The following is a 22,483-nucleotide window of genomic DNA, read 5'->3' on the forward strand; positions in this document are numbered from 1 at the left end:
GCATCTCTGGAGAGAAGGAATGGGCGACTGAAGTCTGAACCCGAAATCCATTCCTTCCCCCCTGCTGCCTGTCCCTCTGAGTTACTCCAGCATTTTGTGTCTGTCTTCCATGTACCTGAAAATGTATCCCAGCTGTTTGTTAGTCTAGTGGTTGACTCGACACGCTAAATCGTTCTCCCTGACTCCCCAGTCAGCCATGTTTACATTCGATACCCAGAATCCTTCTTCATGGAATCATTTGTTCAATCTCTTTAATTAAGGACCTAATGTGGGCCCTTAAGTTAATCATTCATGATTGAGAATGGGTTTACAGGGAAGTTCATATGGGAAAAGAGAAGTTTTCCACCTCAAACCACAAAGCAGTTGATCCTCAAAAGGGGAGTTTGCAATTGAGTCATTCCGCAGTGATTATCACAAGTACAGGCCTTCTACTGCCTTTCTGCTCCTCCATATTTAGTATCAAGTTGCCTCATCTCATGTACTATGGGGGCTTACCTAACAAAAATGTCTAACTGACTTCTATTGTGTGCTGGATTATCGATCTCAGACACGGTGGCGCAGCGGTAGAGTTGCTGCTTTACAGCGAATGCAGCGCCGGAGACTCAGGTTCGATCCTGACTACGGGTGCTGCACTGTGAGGAGTTTGTACGTTCTCCCCGTGACCTGCGTGGGTTTTCTCCGAGATCTTCGGTTTCCTCCCACACTCCAAAGACGTACAGGTATGTAGGTTAATTGGCTGGGTAAATGTAAAAATTGTCCCTAGTGGGTGTAGGATAGTGTTAATGTACGGGGATCACTGGGCGGCACGGACTTGGAGGGCCGAAAAGGCCTGTTTCCGGCTGTATATATATGATATGATATGATATGTATCATTTTGGTGATAGAGGATAAGCGGAAATGAGTGGAAGGTTGGCATGAACTCAGTGAGTCACTTTGTTTGACTCGCAATACAATACAATACAATACAATACAATATCCTTTATTGTCATTGTACAAGTACAACCAGATTTTGATTGGCGCTTCCGTATCGATACTATCAAATCAAATCAATCACGGAGAACATGCAAACAACAAGGGGGGTGGGGGGGGGGGGGGGAGGAAAAAGGAGAAGGGAGAACAAGGTAAAGTGCAAAAAAAAGGTTCATGCAGGGGTGAGTTGTGCCAGATGACCCTGGGGGCAGAGACAGATCATGGCGGGCTCTCAGCAGGACCGATTCAGAGCAGCTATAGCTCTAGGTGGTGTTGGTGGCCCATGTAAGGTCCTGTGAAATGTGTGTGCCCAGAAACCTGAAGCTGGACACCTTCACCACTTCATCCCCGTTGATGAGGACTGGAGCGTATTCCTCATTCTGTGACCTTCTGAAGTTGATAATTAGCTCCTTGGTCTTAGTAGTGTTTAGGGACAGGTTGTTCTCTGAGCACCAGCTCGCCAGGTTCTGCACCTCCGCTCTGTAGGCTGATTCATCGCCGTTGGAGATCAGCCCGATCACCGTTGTGTCATCCGCAAATTTGACGATGGTGTTAGTGGCGAATGCAGGGACACAGTCGTGTGTGAAGAGGGAGTAGAGGATGGGGCTCAATACACAACCCTGTGGTGTGCCGGTACTCAGGGTGGTGGTGGAGGACAGGTGGAGGCCCATTTTCACTGCCTGAGGGCGCTCCGACAGGAAATTCAGGATCCAGTTGCATATATGCGAGATGGGGCCTAGCTGGTGGAGTTTGGAGGTGAGCTTGGTGGGGATGACTGTGTTGAAGGCAGTCTATAAATAGCATCCTCACATGCGTGCCCTGTCTCTCCAGGTGAGTCAGGACGGTGTGAAGAGCCAGAGAGATGGCGTCCTCTGTGGATCTATTCGCTCTGTAAGCGAACTGATGTGGGTCCAGTGAGGCAGGGGTGATGGCTTTGATGTGGGAGAGGACCAGCCTTTCAAAGCACTTCATAACTATCGGTGTGAGGGCAACCGGGCGGTAGTCGTTCAGGTTGCTGATGCTTGTTTCTTTTGGCACCGGCACTATGGTGGACGACTACAGGCACTTCAGGACTGTTGCCAGAGATAAAAACAGGTTGAAGATGTTAGTGAATATCCCAGCAAGCTGGTCAGCACAGTCCTTAAGTAGATTTTTTTTTTTTTTTAGATTTAGAAATACAGCGCGGAAACAGGCCCTTCGGCCCACCGGGTCCGCGCCGCCCAGCGATCCCCGCACATTAACACTATCCTACACACACTCGGGACAATTTTTTTTTTTTTAAACATTTGCCCAGCCAATTAACCTACACACCTGTACGTCTTTGGAGTGTGGGAGGAGACCGAAGATCTCGGAGAAAACCCACGCAGGTCACGGGGTGAACGTACAATCTCCGTACAGACGGCGCCCGTAGTCGGGATCGAACCTGAGTCTCCGGCGCTGCATTCGCTGTAAGGCAGTAACTCTACCGCTGCGCCACCGTGCCGCCCTGGGAGTCCGTCCAGGCCTGCTGCTTTGCGTGGGTTGATCCTTTGCAGCGCGCACTGTACCTCATGTGAGCTCAGTCCATGCCGACCTTCCACTCATTCCCACTTATCCTTCTTTACTTACATTTTATTCCTTCTCTCCGGAGATGCTGCCTGAGCCGCTGAGTTACTCCAGCATTTTTGTTTTTGTAACATAGTTGTTTTTGTAACATTGATAAAATAAATCTGGATATTTAGCTGGGCCAGGATTGGGGTGATCTAATGTAACCAGAGCAACTCAGCACCATTCTTCCCACTCTCACAACCACCCAAAGTAAATTCTTAATGGAAATCTCTTCAGTTTTAGAGGGGAAAGTCTTTACTCTGCTGCTGGTCTTCATTGGGTGTGCAACAAAGACAAGTTTCCTTTTGCCTTTTTAGTCTTTTAAACTCTTTGTACTCACTGTTTCTGTTCCTGGTTTTCCTGGATGTTTCCTTTTGAACTTCAGACAACAACAAAAAATATTTGTTTGGTTTCTATAGGAATGACAATAGTTTGGAGGAAAGGCCGGGAATGGGGCATTTGGCTGACCCCTCAGCTCAGCCTCATATTGTGCCTCTTGTCCCTTTGTAAAAGAAGGAGACAGGGACATATCCTGACAACATCCAAGCAGCATCTGCTAGCCCTCTGTGTTACTAACTAAATTGGCTCAATATCACCATCTACATAATCAAAATATACTTAAAGGTAGAAGGGAAAATGGAGATTAAGACAAAGGATTTTTTTTTTTAAACTACAGACGTTGGACAATTAAGAAAACACAAAAATGCTAGAAATATGCAGCGGGTCAGACTGCACCTGTGCGAAGAGAGATAGAGTCAACATTTCAGGTTGGAGCCCCTTTGTTGGAATTGTGGTTTGACCCGTTGAATATTTCCAACATTTCTGTCTTTGTTTTAGATCATGTTTAGTGTAGAGATACAGGGTGGAAACTGGCCCTTCGGCCCACCGAGCCGGTGCTGACCAGATCACCTGTACACTAGTTCTGTTCGACACATTAGGGACAATTTACAGAAGCTAATTAACCTACAAACCTGCACGTCTTTGGGATGTGAGAGGTAACCAGGCAACCCAGAGAAAACCCACACGGTCTCAGGGAGAGTGTACAAACTTCATACAGACTGCACCCATGAGTTCAAGGTAGGCACAAAATGCTGGAGTAACTCAGCGGGTCAGGCAGCATCTCTGGAGAGAAGGAATGGGTGACCTTTTGGGTCGAGTCCCTTCTTCAGTCTCTACTTGAAAGGTCACCCATTCCTTCTCTCCAGAGAGAGAAAGCTACTCTGCGGCTGTGCTACCGTGCAGCATGGTAAATGTTTACATTTTACTTGCCAGCAGTCGCCTGTCAATTAGTTCAAGCCTAGAGATGTTTGAGGTGATAATGCCTCTGAGTTGAAGGTGAACGAGATTGCAGGTGCTGAATCTGGATTGACAAGTGAACGCTGGAAGAACACAGCAGGCCAAGCAGTATCTGTGGAGGCAAATGTTTTGGGTTGTGACCATGCATCAGGAATGTGAGGAAAGAAGAAAGATTGTCAGTTTGTTGTAATAAGATGGGAGGTGGGATAGAGGCTGGTCGATGATTGGTGGCACTAGACAGTAAGGGGCGTTGGGAGGTTGAACCACGTGTGTTGAGTGGTTGGGAAAGGTGAACAGAGGGGGAAGAAAACTGCTCCCTTTTGAAGAAGGATCACGACCTGAAACATCACCTATCCATTCACTCCACAGATACTGCCTGACCCACTGAGTAATGCAGCATTTTGTGTTTCATTGGAGAAGAAAACTAGGTGGATGGGTGAGCATGTGTTGGGGAGGAACACAGGGGGGGCATGGGTTCCTAGAAACTCAACGTTCATGCCATTGAGCTGTTAGCTACCCAAGTGGAATGTGAGATGTTGTTCTCCCAATTTATGTTTGACCTCTATGTAGCAATGGAGAAGGCCAAGGATGGAGAGGGTGATGTGGGAGTGGGAAGTAGAGTTAAAATGACACGTTCTGGAAGGTGAAGATGGTAATCATGGACCGAGCGCAGGTGTGAGTAAAACAGTTGCCTAGTCTATGCTTGGTTTCACCAGTGTAAAGGAGGCCACATTGCAAGTAGCAAACGAAGGTAGACACAAAATGTTGTAGTAACTCAGCGGGTCAGGCAGCATCTCTGGAGAGAAGGAATGGGTGATGTTTCGGGTCGAGACCCTTCTTCAGACTGATGTCAGGGGAGGGGGCGGGGCAAAGATAGGATGTAGTCGGAGACAGGAAGACTAGTGGGAGAACTGGGAAGGGGGAGGGGATAGAGATGGAAAGCAAAGGCTATCTGAAGTTAGAGAAGTCAATGTTCATACCGCTGGGGTGTAAGCTACCCAAGTGAATTATGAGGTGCTGTTCCTCCAATTTGCGCTGGGCCTCACTCTGACAATGGAGGAGGCCCAGGACAGAAAGGTCAGATTGGAAATGGGAGGGGGAGTTGAAGTGCTGAGCCAGCGGGAGATCAAGACAGACTGAGCGGAGGTGTTCAGCGAAACGATCGCCGAGCCTGCACTTGGTCTCGCCGATGTAGAGAAGTTGAAAGCTGGAACAGCGGATACAGGAGATGAGGTTGGAGGTGGTGCAAGTGATGATTTGCAAACATCAAATGCTGTTGACAGGTCAGAAGAGATGTAGGGAATCTCTGTCTCATTTGGTACGCCTCCAATATGATCAGAGGACCAGTTACAACTTCCCCTTTCTGTTTTTCTGAGGGACTGCTCCCTTTGGGACTCCCTGGTCCACGCATCCGTCCCCACCCATGCCTCCCCTTCCCCTGGCATCTTCCCCTGCCACACAGGGAAGTCTTACATCTATCCTTTCACCTCCTCTCTCACCACCAGCCATGATTGAACGGCGGAGTAGACTTGATGGGCCGAATGGCCTAATTCTGTTCCTATCACTTATGGCTCTGCATTGATAGGCATGCCTTTGCCTTCTGGGCCAGAGTGTTCACCCACCTTGAGAGCCAGCCTGGGACACATCACCTGCTCCAGTCATGGATTGTCACTGACAATGTCCTTACAGAGGCATCCATTGAATAAGCATTTCAGCCGTTAAATGCTGGAGAAAAGACTCCCTGTTGACTCACGTGCACTCTGTATTCTTTGGAAGGTGCAGACAATTCGGAGGCTTCCTGGTCAGTTGTGCCAATACCAACAGGCTGGCCCTTAAATAGCCAGCAAAGCAGCAAGCTGGCGTGAGGTTCTGGGTTCTGATGAGATCAAAACAATATGATGTGGAGCTTTAAGTTCCAGTCTGTGATGGTTTAGTTTAGTTCGTTTAGTTTAGAGATACAGCGTGGAAACAGGCCCTTTCAGCCCACCGGGTCCGCGCCGACCAGCGATCCCTGCACATCAACATTAACCCACACCCACTAGGGCCAATTTTTACATTTACCAAGGCAATTAACCTACAAACCTGTAGGACTTTGGAGCGCGGAAGGAAACCGAAGATCTCGGAGAAAACCCACGCAGGTCACAGGGAGAATGTACAAACTCCGTACAGACAGCACCCCTAGTCGGGATCAAACCCGGGTCTTCTTTAGACTGATGTCGGGGGAGCGGTACAAAGAAAGGATATAGTTGGAGACAGGAAGACAGTGGGAGAACTGGGAAAGGGAAGGGGAAGAGAGGGACAGAGGAGCTATCTAAAGTTAGAGACGTCAATGTTCATACCGAAATATGAGGTGCTGTTCCTCCAATTTGCGGTGGGCCTCACTATGGCACTGGAGGAGGCCCATGACAGAAAGGTCAGACTGGGAGTGGGTGGGGGAGTTGAAGTGCTGAGCCACCGGGAGATCAGGTCGGTTAAGGCGGACTGAGCGAAGGTGTTGAGCGAAACGATCGCCGAGCCTGTGTTTGGTCTCGCCGATGTAGGAAGTTGACATCTGGAACAGCGGATAATATATCTCTGCCTTGGTGGGGGTGGGGGTGGGGGTGGGGGTGGGGGTGGCAAGGTCAAGAAGAGGAAAGCTGTCTAAAGACGAAATTGGGCATGGAATTATAAAACTTGTTCGGCGCGGATAAGTTGGGGTGAAAAGTCTGTGTCCATGCTGGATAACTCCATGATACCATAGCTTCACGGCAAAGAAGAAGGTCTTTCAGCCCAAAATTTCCTGCCAGCCATTGATGGAGGTTGGATTAATATCACTTCCCAGCATTTAAACAGTGACCCTAAAAGTTTCAGTAACTTTAAAAAATGTTTAGAAAGCACCAAAGACTTTGCAGCTGCAGTCTGTAGAAATCAATACGCAACTAACCTGAAAGTACAGATGCTCCTCGACTTACGATGGGGTTACATTCCGATAAACCCATCGTAAATCGAAAATATCGTAAGTCGAAAATGCATTTAATACACCTAACCTACCAAACATCATAGCCACCTAACCTCCGAACATAGCCACCTAACCTACCCAACATCATAGCCCCCTAACCCACCGAACAATACAATACAATACAATACAATATATACAATACAATACAATACAATATATCTTTATTGTCATTGTACAGGGGTACAACGAGATTGGGAATGCGCCTCCCATACGATGCAATAATTTAATTAATTTAAACAACATCAATCCAACGAAACAAATTGTAACAGTTTTAAGACAGAATAAAGTGCAAGTAGACCTGTGCCAGATTACTGTGCGTTTTGACCATCCGGCTCAGCAGGACCGGTTCATAGCAGCTATGGTATGAACATCATAGCTACCTAACCTCCGTACATCATAGCCACCTAACCTACCCAACATCATAGCCACCTGACCTACACAACATCATAGCCTAGCCTAGCCTAACTTAAACATGCTCAGACCACTTACATCAGCCTACAGTTGGGCAAAATCATCTAACACAAAGCCTGTTTTATAATAAAGTGTTATACAGTACACTGTAGAGTATGGGTTGTTGACACTCGTGATGGCGAGGCTGCCTGGGAGCTGCGGCTCGCTGCCGTTGCCCGGCATCACGAGGGAGTATCGTACCGCATGTAGCCAGCCCGGGAAAAGATCATAATTCAAAATTGGAAGTACGGTTTCTACTGAATGTGTATCGCTTTTGCACCATCGTAAAGTAGAAATATCGTAAGTCAAAGCATCGTAAGTCAAGGAGCCTCTGTAGATGATGATTGTTGAACCTCCGTGATACAAGTAAATGCAACTACAATTCCCCATTCCCACATACCTTCCCTTTCCCCCTGCTATTGAATGTACAGCTGCTCCTCGTAACAATGCCAATGTATAAACCCAACACAAATAAACATTCCACCTTGGATTTACAAGTCCATTGACATCAACCCAGTGGCCTTGCACAGAGACTAGCATCGATGAAAAACAGGCGTACACTTTAACTGTGACTTTCATGAACTCAGTTTGTTCCAAAGTGCCTTTCAGTCAATGTCACTTCCGAAGAGTAAAACAATGATAATAGACAATAGACAATAGGTGCAGGAGGAGGCCATTCGGCCCTTCAGCCAGCACCGCCATTCAATGTGATCATGGCTGATCATTCTCAATCAGTACCCCGTTCCTGCCTTCTCCCCATACCCCCTGACTCCGCTAACCTTAAGAGCTCTATCTAGCTCTCTCTTGAATGCATTCAGAGAATTGGCCTCCACTGCCTTCTGAGGCAGAGAATTCCACAGATTCACAACTCTCGGACTGAAAAAGTTTTTCCTCATCTCAGTTCTAAATGGCCTACCCCTTATTCTTAAACTGTGGCCTTTAATGTGTGTAGAATACAAACTGGTTAATGTCCAGAAGAAAAGAAAATCCCACAAACAGCAATTTGATAGCTCCTTGGCAGATTTAAAGAAAACCTAGAATGCCACTTGAGCAGTGGTAACCTTCGAGGCTGGGGAATGAGGTCATCTCTAAAAGTCCACCTTCCTTATAGTGCTCGACCATGATCCAATGACCAATCTGTCATTGTGATATTGAGAGTCAGCTCAGAATTGAATGACGACTTTCAATTCTCTTTCAGGACTGCACTTAAGTGTCATTTCCTAATTTGATGTGACTGGAATGAAGATTGACAACACTATCCCCTAATTCCGAGGAGCGTATGCTGCCAGCGAAGTCTTTTTTTTAATCAAAAAATACTTTATTCAAGAAATAAATATATACAAAACATGTTCCGTCCAAAGCTCCATCCGACATTCTCGGAGGCTATACATACATTCAATACATACATTCAATACACCAATTACACAAAATTACCCCACACCCTTGCCACTGATGTGGCCCACTGGCGTGGAATCCCTTCCCTTATTTGGAGGGGCGTCTCTCTCCACCACACCCCGCCCCCCATGTCCAGCAGCGGAAGGACCCTAGACTGTGGTCCTTCCCCACAGAGCCTTGGCGTTGGCTGCGCCGAGCTTCAGTGCGCCCCTCAGCACGTACTCCTGCAGTCTGCACCGGGCCAGTCGGCAACATTCCCCAACGGACAGCTCGCTCCGCCGGGAGGTCAACAAAGCTCGGGCAGACCAAAGAGCGTCTTTCACCGAGTTGAAGTCATGGCTAACGTACACTGTGCTTGATATGCATGTGCCTTTGGCTGTCCTATGCACCAAGGGGCTGGTGGATAGGCTGTTGACTATCAATGGGGACTCTCTATATGATCTTGGAGGACAACTCTGAGCAGTTCTGGACTTGGTAGTTCTAGTTTTGGACAATATCTTCTCAACGTGAGAGGCAGCAATTTGGACTAATGTGGAATATCATCGCCACTGGTGGAGGAACAGTGAGGGGATTATGAATGTAATCAGACTGATAAACGTTTATGCTCCATGCAAGTCTCCCAGTAAATTATTAAGGAGAGATCAATTCCTTAATGTAAGTGTAGATGAGAGATGACGCCAAAATTGGAGAAGTTGCAGACAGTGAGGGATGATGTTACTTAGAAAAATAGGTGCAGGAGGAGGCCATTTGGTCCTTCGAGCCAGCACCGCCATTCATTGTGATCATGGCTGATGCAGCGGAATATAGAGCAGCTAGAGAAATGGGTGGAGAAGTAGCAGATGGAGTCCAACCCAAGCAAGTGTGAGCTGATGGACTCTGTGAGGTTGGATGTAGGGAGAGAGAATACAGTTAAGGGTGTAGAAATGTCCAACACTATAGGACATAGCTATAAGGTGAAAGGGGAAAGTTTAATGGAGCTAGTTTAGATTTAGATTTGTTTTAGATTTAGAGATACAGCGCAGAAACAGGCCCTTCGGCCCACCGGGTCCATGCCGCCCAGCGATCCCCACACAGTAACACTATCTTACACCCACTAGGGACAATTTTTACATTTGCCCAGCCAATTAACCTACATACCTGTACGTCTTTGGAGTGTGGGAGGAAACCGAAGATCTCGGAGAAAACCCACGCAGGTCACGGGGAGAACGTACAAACTCCGTACAGACGGCGCCCTTAGTCAGGATCGAACCTGAGTCTCCGGCGCTGCATTCGCTGTAAAGCAGCAACTCTATCGCTGCGCCACTGTGCCGCCGGAGTAAGTAGGGCAAGTTTTTTTTAATACAGAGAGTGGTGGGGCCCTGAAACGCACTGCCAGAGGTGGTGGTGGTGGATGCAGATATGATAGTGGTGTTTAAGAGGTTTTTGGATTGACACATGGAAGTGCAGGGAATAGAGGGATATGGATCATGTACAGGCAGATGAGATCCGTTTAACTTGGTCTCATGTTTGGCACAAACATTGTGGGCTGAGGTCCTGTTCCTATGCTGTAGTGTTCTATGCTCTATGATACCACGAAGGCTACGTACACAGTGATGTCTGCAACCAAAATAGCAGCTACATGGAATCAGATTAGATTTCCACTGCATTGGAAGCAATGCGATGGATTAATCAGATTTTGCAATCCCCTTGGGGATTTTCAGGGGCTTTTGAATTTTAACGCACATCATTTCTATTGAGACTATGACTTTTTTTTAAAAATCCCATTCCTTTACTATTCTTTCTGGATGGCACCAAATTATTATTTCTGATGACAAACTTGAATGTTAGTGTCCAGTAAGGCAACTTAAATGGATATTCCCAGTGAAGTGCAGTAAAGGTTTCAATCCCTCTACTTTCAAAAGGTGCTCAGTGGTTTCCAAGACGCATGGCTCCATGACTTAGTTACTGGCGCAGATTAATTCATTTCAGGTATAAAATTAACAAGTCCTAGCATCCATAATCAAATGCAGGAGAATTCCTAACTGCTTCCAACAGCTCCAAATAGAGGTGCTTTCTAATTAGGGTTGCCAACTGTCCCGTATTAGCAGGGACATCCCGTATTTTGGGTTAAATTGGTTTGTCCCGCATGGGACCGCCCTTATCCCGTATTAGGCCCGGATGGCGCTTTAGGCCCGGACAGTGTAGGGCCTGGACACTGGAGGCCCGGACAGTGTCGGCCCGGGCACCGCCTAACAGAGGTTGCATAGCAACCCGCCTCCCGGCCCGGGCGGCTGCCATTGGTGGAGCGGGAGCATGTGGCTGCTGGCTGGGTGAGGTCACGTGAGGCGCGGGGTGGTGACATCACCCTTTGTCCCTTATTTGGGAGTGAGCAAGTTGGCAACCCTATTTCTAATCCACACCTGAAAGGTCAAGTTCTAATTTGCGCACCACTTATCCTAGATTCCTCAAAGTGCGGGAAAAGCTTCTCTCTATCTGCTATTGATATCTCAAACATCAGTGAGCTTTGTGTCCCTTAACCTTCTGAATTCCACCGAATACAACCCTTGTTTTTGCAATTCTCCTTGTAACTTAACCCTTGGAGTCCAATTATCTTTATGTTAAATCTGAACTGGAAGCCTTCCAAGATCAATATATCCAAGTAGTTCCTGAAAATATTCACAGTACTCTCATTGTTGTCGAACCACAGCTTTGTATCATTTCATCATTCCCACCACTGTTTCTTCCGAAAAGGTCAACAATCAATTAACCCTTCGGATCATTTACTGCAACTGCTGATGAGATCTTATAGATCCACATATATGGGCCTTCATGGGACTTTATGGCGTTTGACTGCTTGTAGCTTCCCACCATTTAGAACATTTTACATTTAGGATTTCATTTAGAATGTACAGTACTCTGTCTTTTTAGGAAAATAACTGCAGATGCTGGTACAAATCGAAGGTATCACAAAATGCTGGAGTAACTCAGCGGGTCAGGCAGCATCTCTGGAGAGAAGGAATGGGTGACGTTTCGGGTCGAGACCCTTCTTCAGACTGTCAGTACACTGCCTTTGTTTAGACTGAAAGTGCAAGCCTTTACCTTAGTCTTAATGGAAATCATTTCCTACAATTTTACTCAAAACTCTTCATACCACATCCCCCTGTAATTTAATACTTTTATTTTTTGCTTACATTTGTGTTATTAGCACACTTGGGTAGGTGGTTTTGTATCCCATCATTTAAGTTGTCTATAAGTATTATGATCAGTTTATGCCTGAAAATATGTTAAACTTGCTTTCCCTTCAATTGCAATATGACTCCTTCTAAGTCAATAAGATTTATTTTATCAGCTTGACGAGAGCCTCTTTTGGTAAATATTACACAGAAACTGAAGAGGAAGCTACCAGTCTGTCCCTCGGGCTTCAATTAAGGATAAACTCCAGCGAGCAGCATTGCTTGAATAATACTGCAGCCCCAATAATCCCAGAGAGCCTCACAGTCCATAAAGGTCACCATCAAAAAGTATCGCAAAGCCAGTTTAGAATATAAAGTAAGCAGAATGCTGCAAAATACACCACAGCAGCTCATTCAGCACCTGTAAATAGAAAAGGCAGATTAGTATTTTGGGTCGGTTCATTGTTTTCCAGTGTTTGTAGTTTTATTCTCTTTATTTTTGTTTTCTCCTCCCAGGATAACACACACCCAAGAAAACAGCACTGGGGATCAGCTTTTGTGCAACGGTAATGCTTTAGGCCAGATCCATTTTAGGCTTCATGTCTATTTTTGAAAAGAACTGCAGCCAAAGCATCTTCTGTGTTGATTCTCTGATCCGATTAGTGTTTTTCATTCCTTGTACGTTGAGGCCGTTAGTTTGTGGAATTGGTGAGATGAAGCATGAAGTGGAAGTGGTGTTCCATGAAGTAAAAAGAGAATTTGTACCTAATTATTCCACTCTTCTCTTTATTATCCATCAGTAATTTACTCACTCAGCTGAATGCTCACTTGCCCATTTGGACACCAGCATTCAGCAAACGCATTAAACGAGTGGTCGTTTCATTTGATTTGGCACTGTATCGTTGCAATGCCATGGCCCCTCACTTTAAAACTGCATACATATGCATGCCATGCTGGGGTACCACACAAATTGACTATTTCTCTTTTCTCCGATGACCCTGTGAAAAAATGGATTGTTTATAAGATGCGGTTTGTGTTTATTAATGCAGTTTTTAGTGCGGAGAACTTTTTGCCTAAAGTTTGTCTCTGGGCACTAGCACGGCACAGTAGCAGTAGTGTTTCACACTCTGAAATTCATTCCAATTGAAATCAATGGAGCGGAATTTTTGGAAGCTCAGTGTTATATAGAGTCCCGGTGATGAATCTCCAGCTATTTGTCATTTAACCATGATCGACAACAGTTTCCCACTGATTCAGAGAATAAATAAATCTGGCCTCTCTCATTTCACTCAGGGAAGGCCCAGAGCTGATGCCTTATGAATCCAATTAGTTCAACTCACCCCTAGTGACTGTTATGCATGCTGCAAAGGGTTCACTATCCCAGAAGTAATGAATGCCTGTCTTTCTGTTCTCTATCCAAGTAGCGTTGAATTGAAAATACAAGCATGAGGATGAAGGACAAGGATATTGTTTTTTATTGATATTGGTACTTATTGTGTTGGTTCCTATGTTTGTGCGATTGTTTTTGAAAGATTTGCACAGTCACACTGTTTCAGATGTAGCACTTCTAATTTTGTTGTACTGTTCGTACAATGACAATAAAGGCTTATTATTATTATTATTATTATTATTATTATTATTATTATTATTATTATTATTATTATTATTATTATTATTATTATTATTATTAGTAGTAGTATTATTATTATTATTATTATTATTATTATTATAATTATTATAATTATTATTATTATTATTATTATTATTAGTAGTAGTAGTAGTAGTATTATTATTATTATTATTATTATTATTATTATTATTATTATTATTATTATTATTATTATTATTATTATTATTATTATTATTATTATTATTATGATGCTGCACAGACACTTAGTGAGATGCACTAATATACTGTTGTTTCCAATCATTTATGCAGTTACATATATAAAATATCAATGATCTAGCTGATAGCTTCCCTCCATCAAGGCAACAGGGCTCACAATGCTTTGGGGGACGTTTTGGTTTTTGGTTTCCGTCCATAAGAGCTGCATTTGCAGACATCTGCACTCCGTAGACTTGAAGAAAGGACTTGGAGAAAATCCCTGGATTATCTCTACTTTCATAGAAACATAGAAAATAAGTGCAGGAGGAGGCCCTTCGGCCCTTCGAGCCAGCACCGCCATTCGTGCTGATCATGGCTGATAGTCCACAATCAGTAACCCGTGCCTGCCTTCTCCCCATATCCTTTGATTCCGCTAGCCCTTAGAGCTCTATCTAACTCCTTCTTTCCTTCTTAAACAAACAACATTGGTTGCTCTCCAGGCCTCCAAGACCCCGGCTGTGGCTCAAGAGGATGCAAAGATCTGCATTAAGGTCCCTTCCGTCTCCCATCTCTCCTCTCTGAATAACCTGGGATACATCCCATCGAGCCCTTAGGATTTATCCTCCTTAAACGAGCCTGTTTTTGTGTCAGCACAGTGGCACAGCAGCCGTTCGGCTCCCTCGCAGCACCAGAGACCCAGCTTGGATACTGACCTCTGTGTGGAGTTTGCACGTTCTCCCTGTGACTGCGTGGGGTTTCCTCTGGGTGCTCTGGCTTCCGCCCACCTTCCACATTTGTAGGTTAATTGGCCTCTGTAAATTGGCCCAAGTGTGCAGTGGGATAACTGGTGTGAACAGGTGAGCAATGGTCGGCATGGACTCGATGGGCCGATGGGCCTGTTCTATGCTGTATTTCTAAATGAAACTGAACGAAAATAATGAATTTCCAAAGGGATGAAATTTCAACCCCACTTTCTTATGTGCGTTAAGAATGAACAATACGTACAAAATGTGAGATCCTAGAGAAATGAAGGTACCTGCAGAACCAGTTCTTAGTACATGTTGCAACCTTCAGGATAGAGGATGATTGCCTCCAACAATGGTTAACTTACCATGTCTAATTTGCTTCTCAGGTAAGTACAATGCTTTCATCTGCTTGTATGAATTGTTTTCTTTAGAATTTCTATATTTAGTTTGGCAATTTGATTTGATTTTGAAAACAGTCATACGAATTCTGGAAATTTGGTCTTAGTGCTTAATAATGTAAACATGCAAGAAAATGATCATTAATCTTCTTTGGTATCACAAAATGCTGGAGTAACTCAGCAGGTCAGGCAGCATCTCCCTCTCACTCTCCCTCACACTCACTCTCTCTCACTCTCCCTCTCACGCTCCTACCCACTTACTTTCTTTTCTCCCTCACTCTCACTCCTACCTACTTTCAAAGAAGGGTCTCGACCCAAAACGTCACCCATTCCCTCTCTCCTAGATGCTGCCTGACCTGCTGAGTTACTCCAGCATTTTGTGATACCTTCGATTTTTGTACCAGCTTGTACTGCAGTTATTTTCCTACATTAATCTTCTTAAGCTGTAAGCAAGTGATTTTAAGGATGAGTTTATTTCAACTGCAATGTTGGGTTTGGGAATGTAGAGTTGTCTTTCTTGCAGCAAAGAAAGCTGAGGGATGATTTGACGTAGGTGTAAAATGTAATGAGGGGTTTAGAGGGGGATAAATGAAGAAAAGCTGTTTCCATGAGTGGAGGGATTAAACATTAGGAAACAGATGCAAAGTTTTGTTTTGAGTTTAGAGATACAGCATGGCAACAGGGCCACCGGCCCATCGAGTCCACGCTGACCATTGATAACTGGTTCTACGTTATCCCACGTTCATATCCACTCTCGACACACCGGGAGCAATTTTACAGAAGCTAATTAGCCTACAAATCCGCACGTATTCGGGATGTGGGGGAAAAGCAGAGCACCGGGTGGAAACCCACGCAGTCATAAGGAGAATGGGCACACTCCACTCAGAGAGCAGCAGAGGTCATGGTCCAGGGTATCTGGTGCTACGAGGCAGCAGCACCACCAGCTCTGTCACTGGTCAAAAGAAAACGGAGAATCATTTTTTTAACGTATTTATGAACCCACTGACTGTAAGCCGAGTGGAAGCAAAAGGGAAGCCTGACTTTCAATAGGGAAATGAATGGCAATAATTTACAGGGCTACACTGTAAATGGCAATAATCTACACTCATCCCCCTGCAGGACCTATACATCAGGAGGTGTAGATCGAGAGCAAGCAAGATTATGAGGTACCCCTACCACCCCAGCAACGGACTGTTCTAGCTGCTACAGTCAGGCAAACGCCTCCGCTGTCACGCTGTGAAAACGGAGAGGATGAGACGGAGTTTCTTCCCACAGGCCATCAGGACTGTTAACTTTTATAACTCCAGGGACTAATTTTTGTCTTCTCTGTATTAACTGTATTAACTGTATTTATATGCTGTAACTGTAATTCTTTTTTGTGCACAATCCGCAGGCATTGCCACTTTCATTTCACTGCACATCGTGTATGTGCATGTGACAAATAAACTTGACTTGACTTGACTTTAGGAAATGAGTAGGGGAATAGGAATGACAGGTTATCCAATCAGGAACCAGAGTGGACTTGATGACCAAATGACTTCCTCCTTTATTATAACTTTTCTATGATTCTGTGATAACTCTCTCATCAATGCTTTGTGAATGGTACAAGTCTGCTTCACCAAAATGGTAATGCTGTGGTCGGCCTTCAGGAAAAGGTGTAAGAAGATAAAATAATTGAAGCAAAAGTAGCTATTCAGTCCATTAAACATGCCCCATCATTCAAAATGGAATTTGAGTGTAGGAGCAAGGAGGTCCTACTGCAGTTGTACAGGGCCCTGGTGAGACCACACCTGGAGTATTGTGTGCAGTTCTGGTCTCCTAATTTGAGGAAGGACATTATTGCTATTGAGGGAGTGCAGCGTAGGTTCACCAGGTTAATTTCCGGGATGGCGGGACTGACATATGATGAAAGAATGGGTCGACTGGGTTTATATTCACTTGGAATTTAGAAGGATGAGAGGGGATCATATAGAATCATATCAAACTCTTAAGGGATTGGACAGGCTAGGTGCAGGAAAAATGTTCCCGATGTTGGGGGAAGTCCAGAACCAGGGGTCACAGTTTAAGAATAAGGGGTAGGCCTTTTAGGACTGAGATGAGGAAAAACATTTCCACCCAGAGACTTGTGAGTCTGTGGAATTCTCTGCAACAGAAGGCAGTGGAGGCCAATTCACTGGATGTATTCAAGAGAGAGTTAGATACAGCTCTTAGCGCTAATGGAATCAAGGGATAGGGGGAGAAAGCAGGAGGGGGTATTGATTGGGGATGGTCAGCCATGATCATATTGAATGGCGGTGCTGGCTCAAAGGGCCGATTGGCCTCCTCCTGCACCTATTGTCTATGTTAATATGATCATGGCTGATTTACTCCAGGCCGCACTTCCTCTTCTGTGCCAGTTCCTCATATCCCTTGATTCACTACTTTTTCAGAAATGTACCTATTTCCTCTTAAAATTCTCCCCATGACTGACAATAGATAATAGACAATAGACAATAGGTGCAGGAGGAGGCCATTCTGCCCTTCGAGCCAGCACCGCCATTCAATGTGATCATGGCTGATCATTCTCAATCAGTACCCCGTTCCTGCCTTGTTCTGGACTCCCCCAACATTGGGAACATGTTTCCTGCCTCTAACGTGTCCAACCCCTTAATAATCTTATACGTTTCGATAAGATCTGATTTCGATAAGATTTTATACGTTTCGATAAGGTTTCCCCCAACATAGAGGATGCCAAAAAATCAACACCCTTTGCACAAAGGAAATGAAATGTGTCATTTTCCTCTTCACATGAAAAGCCACCACGCTGGCATTGCGCGAGAGAACCACGAACTGAGAGAAGTTCAATTTAGTTTCGTGCCTCACTCAGTTCCTAATCTGTGTCACAAAACCAACCTGGGAATCGAGTTACATAAAGGGAGAAGGAAAATTGCCCCGTGTCAATTCCCCATTTAATGCTGGGTCAGTGGAGGGATAATGGGGACGGTGGCTGTAATTGAGTCGGTCAAGTGGTTGTTTGGGCTGGAGAAAGAATAAGACCAACTTACGTTGCAGAAAGTTACCAATGTGAAAAGCAGAGCAGACAACACCGTGCTTTTCATCGAAGATGGACGCAAAATGCTGGGGTAACTCAGCGGGACAGGCGAGAAGGAATGGGTGACGTTTCGGGTCGGGACCCGTCTTCAGGCTCCCGATCCGAAAGGTCACCTATTCCTTGTCCCCGGAGATGCTGCCTGTCCCGCTGAGTTACCCCAGCATTTTGTGTCCATCTTCGGTGTAGACCAGCCTCTGCAGTTCCTTCCCACACATACATTGCCATTTTCATCAATGGCAAAATGCAGCTTTGTTCCACAGGTTGCCAATGTGTGCAACGTCACAACAGAGGCGAAAATAGAACAAACTTCTTTGATTTCAATGCAGGAAGAGTATTAACTCGGATGATGCCGGAATGAAAGGAGATTCCAGAAAAAGAGCACAATTACAGACTGCACGCAGATCTCTGTTGCCCTGATGACGAAGCCAAATCTCGCCCCTTTGCTCAGTTTTGCGAATTTAGCGGCATCCCTCTGCAGGGGTTGAAAGAGATACTGATCAGTCTGCAATAAATGTATCTAAATGTTTTCATTATTTGCCTGCCATTCCCTCCTACCACACACGTAAAACAATAAATCGTCAAATAGCCAACTGAGAAGTAGACAATAGACAGTAGGTGCAGGAGGAGGCCATTCGGCCCTTCGAGCCAGCACCGCCATTCAATGTGATCATGGCTGATCATTCTCAATCAGTACCCCGTTCCTGCCTTCTCCCCATACCCCCTGACTCCGCTATCCTTAAGAGCTCTATCTAGCTCTCTCTTGAATGCATTCAGAGAATTGGCCTCCACTGCCTTCTGAGGCAGAGAATTCCACAGATTCACAACTCTGTGACTGAAAATGTTTTTCCTCGTCTCAGTTCTAAATGGCCTACCCCTTATTCTTAAACTGTGGCCCCTTGTTCTGGACTCCTCCAACATTGGGAACATGTTTCCTGCCTCTAACGTGTCCAACTCCTTAATAATCTTATACGTTTCGATAAGATCTCCTCTCATCTATCTAAATTCCAGTGTATACAAGCCTAGTCGCTCCAGTCTTTCAACATACGACAGTCCCGCCATTCCGGGAATTAACCTAGTAAACCTACGCTGCACGCCCTCAATACAAGAATCTTGCAGAGACCTTTCATTTGAGCATGTCTCTGTCTGTGATCATTTTTCATTCTTCAATCTGTAAACCCATAGATCAATCAAGATATGCTTATCAGAAAGTTGACATCACAAGAGACTGCCAATGCTGGAATCTTGAGTAAAAAGCAAACTGGTTCAATGGTTCTTTATTGTAACACATCCACCAAGGTCCAGTGAGATACTTTTTTTTTTTGCGTACGGTTCAGCAAAGTGTTACTATACATAAGCACAATCTTAAATTGGGTACAAAACGTATCAAAATAGTCCACTGAGACGATATACAAGAGTCGCCAGGTTTTGATGGTGTTTTCAAGTTGCTTTAAGTGCAGCTGACGATAAAGGCCAGTTGTCCTGGCGGTGTTGCAAGATCGGCCTGCCCATGTGAGCTTGTAGATGCCCTCCAGATGGTCCATTGCTGCTCCACTGTTCTGTGTTGCTGCAGGCATGTCCGTTCTGTGCGCTGGTCTCTTGGAGTGGAGCCCCATCCAGTCGTGCCCCAGGCTGGTCCAGGGCATCCAGTCATTGTCTTTCAGTTTAGTTTAGTTTAGCTTAGAATTTTTTTTTACATTTAGTTTTCTGTTTGTTGTTAAAATACTCAACCTGGAACACTGACTCCATCTCTTATATTGCTGTTAACAGTATCTCTTAAACACTGTTTCCAAATACACAGGACAAGATGTTAGATATCCAAAGTGCCAAATGTCAACTTGCTCCCGGTGGTGATGGGAGGCTTATGCACTCACCTATGCTCCTCCGATGTTGAGAAAGGCTAGGCAGACACGTCATTGGGGTTATCAAGTGGGCACCTACTTTCATCGATGTTTCACTGACTGGACCCACGACGTCTCCAGTAGGTTCAGCAGTGCATTCTGGCGTCCCAGAACCACCCCCCTCTGCATCTGCCTAGCCGGCTTATTTGGGAGAAGTCATCAGCAGTTCATTACACTCTTGTGGTAATATGGCCGACTGACCACTAGCCAAGCTGATGCTCATGTGTCTCTTTTGAGGCAGTGGCACTTTAGGTTGAGGTTGCCAATGGGAAAGCCATAGTTTCTGGCTCTGACGTTGTCTGTGCTCCGACCATTGCCTCACCAAACGCTCTCAATGAAACAAGGAGCCTATCAGGAGGAGGACACTGCAGGGCAATGGCTGAGGACATGGCAGCACTTAGCTGCTGCTTAATCGAGCGAGGCTGGATGGATTCCAGTTCCTGGGAGAATGTGGATGGTTGGCAGGGAAGCTGTTCCATGTGCCACCACATTATTTACTTGCCATAGGGTGCAACTTTCCCTTCCCCAATGCTGTGCTTTAAACGTGTTATGAAGGACCTGTAATGAGCTACATGCGTCGTTTTATCACTTTATGTCACTGCTCTTGCAATATTCTCAGTATACCACGAGTACTGAAACCAATTAAAATTCCCTCTTTGGGTCACATAACTCAGTGCAGCCAGAAATCAAATCTGAGTGTACTTACTGAATATACAGTGCAGAATATACCTATCCATAATCTGTAGGAAAAAAAAGTGCAGATGCTGGTTTAAATCGAAGCTAGACACAAAATGCTGGAGTAACTCAGCGGGTCAGGCAGCATCTCGGGAGAGAAGGAATGGGAGACGTTTCGTGGTCGAGACCCTTCAGACTTCACCCATTCCTTCTCTCCCGAGATGCTGCCTGTCCCGCTGAGTTACTCCAGCATTTTGTGTCAACCTGTCCATAATCTAGATCAATCACGAAGGAAAATGGGACATTTACTCTGAGTTCAATAAAGGCTGTGGTTTACTGTCTGGAACCCCCGCGCATCTGATGCATGAAGAGTCCAAGCAGGTGTAGCAACTACTAATAAATGCCTGAACACCGCTGTTGGATGTGACCGACACACAATGCTTGTGAGGCCCACTTCACTGGTTTCCAGGGGGACCATTTTCAAGGTCAAATGTTATTGTCAGCGATGCCCACATCCAGTGAAGGAGTAACTAAACCAGACCTCCCGTGAAGAAATTATTCATTGACCAGCCTTAAACGGCCCTGATTAAATGGTTATTCACGCATCAATTAATATATTTGTCCTCCGTTTAAGTGATTTGCGTGAGCCAGCATTTCCGACTGGAAGGAGGCAAATATTGTCTAGCAACCTCCAGCAGTGTCAAATAGTGAGGCTAACTGCCCTCGAATCAGCCATAGCTCCTTGTTTACCATTGCAAACAGAGATCTTCCCAACACATCACATCATAGAAAAACACTCACGCAAGAACCAGCCAGGATGCACACATGAACTTCCACATTAACAATTTAAAATTCCCTTCAGCTTAATTGAAGGAGGTCTGGTATTTTCCCACGCCCAAAGCAAACCAAGAGGTATCAGGTTCGATCGCTGTGTATGCGAATTGGCCAGGATAGGAGCTGTTCGACTGAAGCTGATGTCAATATGCCTGACCTGTGGAGGGGCATAGAAAAGAGCTGGGATGTCATGAGCATTACATTGAAACCCAAGTGCACATATACAACACTGATCAGCCAAAACATTATGACCTGATGAGCCAAAACATTATGACCACCTGCCTAATATGCTGTTGGTCCTCCGTGTGCAGCCCCATACATGCACTGTGTATTGTGACACATTCCTCCCGTGACCACCATTAAAATTTTCTGTGACTTGTGCCACAGTAGACCTTCTGTCGGTTCGGACCAGACGGGACAGCCTTCGTTGCCCTCGCGCATCGATGAGCCTTGGGCGCCCAACACCCTGTCTGTTGCCGGTTTGTGGTTTGTCCCTCCTCGGACCACTGTCGGTAGGTACTTACCACTGCTGACCGGGGGCACCCCACAAGCCTTGCCGTTTCAGAGATGCTCCGACCCAGTCGTCTGGCCATAACAATTTGGCCCTTGTCAAAGTCGCTCAGGTCTTTACTCCTGCCCATTTCTCCTGCACCCAACACATCAACTTCAAGAACTGACTGTTCACTTGCTGCCTAATAAACGCCTACCTTGACAGGTGCCATTGTAACACGATAATCAATGTTATTCACTTCGCCTGTCGGTGGTCATAATGTTTTGGCTGATCGGTGTATTAGTATCAGCTTATAAGGTGGTGAATTCAAGTCAAGAGTGGTTATTTGTCATGTGCACCAGATATGGACAGGAACAATGAAATCCTTATTTGCTGCAGTTTTACAGACACAAATAGTTTGCTGACCTTTGTCAAACCAATCGCTCACGGCTGCAGATTTCCATACAGAACCTGTTATGTCAAATCCTGTGCTGTGTGGACTGTTCACTGCACACAAGCTGCTGAAAAGATCATTTCCTCATATTTTGAGGTTTAGTATTCACACCATCTGCAGCTCTCTGTAATGTCATATATCATCTGATTACTTATTTACATTGCTGGGGTTTTTTTTATTACCAGGTCTGTGCTATTTTTTTTCTTCTGTTTTGTGTTTGTTTAT

This window comes from Rhinoraja longicauda, chromosome 16, assembly GCF_053455715.1.
Source record: "Rhinoraja longicauda isolate Sanriku21f chromosome 16, sRhiLon1.1, whole genome shotgun sequence".
Taxonomy (NCBI): Eukaryota; Metazoa; Chordata; class Chondrichthyes; order Rajiformes; family Arhynchobatidae; genus Rhinoraja; species Rhinoraja longicauda.